Here is a 1,936-nt window from a genome sequence, read left to right as displayed (position 1 = left end):
TTATTTTGATGAGGTCCCATGAGTTTTCTATTTTTCCTCCAAGTTCATTTAGTGTTCATCTTGATATTACATAAAGTGCATTGCCAAACTAGAATACAAACTATCAAATACAATTTAAAAAATTTAATTGATATTTAATGCAATTAAAAATAAAAGATGGCATAGAAAGTTCCTTTTGGTTTAGAGTCTTCCTTATACTTATTAGCAGTGTTTTTCTTTTTGCCTTCACATACTTAGTGTAAGAGATTACTGCAAAATCATGGGGCTCCAAGGCAAACACTTGGGCATACAGCAGAGTGATGGTCATTGTAAGGAATTGCTTTCTTCCTATGGGAGAAGCAACTCGCATGTTGGCAGTTTCCGAGGAGGAAGTGGAGGGCTTTGTCATCCATCTCCAATACCAAATCTAAAATAACTGTTTAGGATGTCATGTCAAAAGTGACACAGGCTGGAGAACTGTTTCAAATGTTATAACTGAACTCTAGGAAAGTGCACTTAAATTTTTTTTTAATTTAATTTACTTATTTTGAGAAAGAGAGCATGAGAAGGGGAGGGGCAGAGAGGGGGAGTCAGAGAGAATCCCAAACAGGCTTGGCACTGCCAGTGCAGAGTCCGATGCAGGGTTTGAACCCACAAACCAGAGACCTGCGTCAAAACCCAAGAGTCAGCCGCTTAACTGACCAAGCCACCCAGGTGCCCCTAGGAAAGTGCATGTTATAAAGAGGTGCAAGAAAGCCAACACACAGGCATCTGAGGTAGAAGGTGCATCTCCAAAGAAAAGCAGAGATGTTTTCAATCTGCTGACAGAAGGCGTAGGCACCTTTTGGCATGTCTGTGTATATGTGCTTCCATTTCTCAGAGGTGGTAGAGGGGAGACTCTCCTCTCATGAGGAGGATACTGTATTCAGTGTTCCCTAAGACATTTTTTCCAGGCAGGATCAAACTGAAGAGAAAGGACCTTATGAAGCAAACCAAAAATGTTGTCACACTTTCAATCCAGAATGTGGAAGAACTGCAAAAGCAGCTTCTTTTCTACGAGAGCAGTGTAAGCCAGTATATCTGCCCCTGTTTTGCTGAGAGTTCATAGTCAGAATTCTTTTCGTTTTCTTAAGAATTTTAGTATTTTGCGGGCACCTGGGTGGCTCAGTTGGTTAAGCATCCAACTTCGACTCAGGTCATGATCTCACGGTTCATGGGTTCGAGCCCCGCATCGGGCTCTGTGCTGACAGCTCAGAGCCTGGAGCCGGCTTCGGATTCTGTCTCCTTCTCTCTCTGCCCCTCCCCCACTCACACTCTGGGTCTCTTTCTTACAAAAATAAATAAACATTAAAACAAAATTTTTTTTTTAATTTTAGTATTTTTGCCAGCTGAGAAATAATGCTTTAGTCAGTGGTCAAAATTGGTACCTCTTCTCTTGAACCTCTGTGTCTTACCTATGATACTGATGTTCAAGAGTGCGCCAGAAAATTTGGCATAAACCATCACCACCAGGGACTCACTGTGTATAATGGGAGCCCCCAGCCACTTCTCCAGCAGCTGAGCTCCAAGGGGGCCACCATCTTGCTGGGGCTGAACTTTGCCACTCTTTTTTTTTTTTTTTTCAACGTTTATTTATTTTTGGGACAGAGAGAGACAGAGCATGAACGGGCGAGGGGCAGAGAGAGAGGGAGACACAGAATCGGAAACAGGCTCCAGGCGCTGAGCCATCAGCCCAGAGCCTGACTCGGGGCTCGAACTCACAGACCGCGAGATCGTGACCTGGCTGAAGTCGGACGCTTAACCGACTGCGCCACCCAGCCCCACCCCAACTTTGCCACTCTTAAGTCTCTTTTAATCAATAGAATGGCCACTCTTTCTTTTACTAGTTTCATCTTGGTTTTGTTTTATTGAAGAAACTGGGTAATTTGTCATATGGGATTTCTCACATTATGGATTT

At 43.3% G+C, this 1,936-nt stretch overlaps 1 pseudogene; it reads right to left on the bottom strand.

The window, feature by feature from the left end:
• Positions 1 to 384: 384 nt before the first annotated feature.
• Positions 385 to 1,559, bottom strand: LOC125174017 (metaxin-3-like; annotated as a pseudogene).
• Between the last annotated feature and the right edge of the window lie 377 nt (positions 1,560 to 1,936).

The sequence above is a fragment of the Prionailurus viverrinus genome, chromosome C1, assembly GCF_022837055.1.
Source record: "Prionailurus viverrinus isolate Anna chromosome C1, UM_Priviv_1.0, whole genome shotgun sequence".
Lineage (NCBI taxonomy): Eukaryota > Metazoa > Chordata > Mammalia > Carnivora > Felidae > Prionailurus > Prionailurus viverrinus.
The sequence above is the reverse complement of the archived record's forward strand: the minus strand, read 5'-3'. Positions and strand labels throughout refer to the sequence as shown.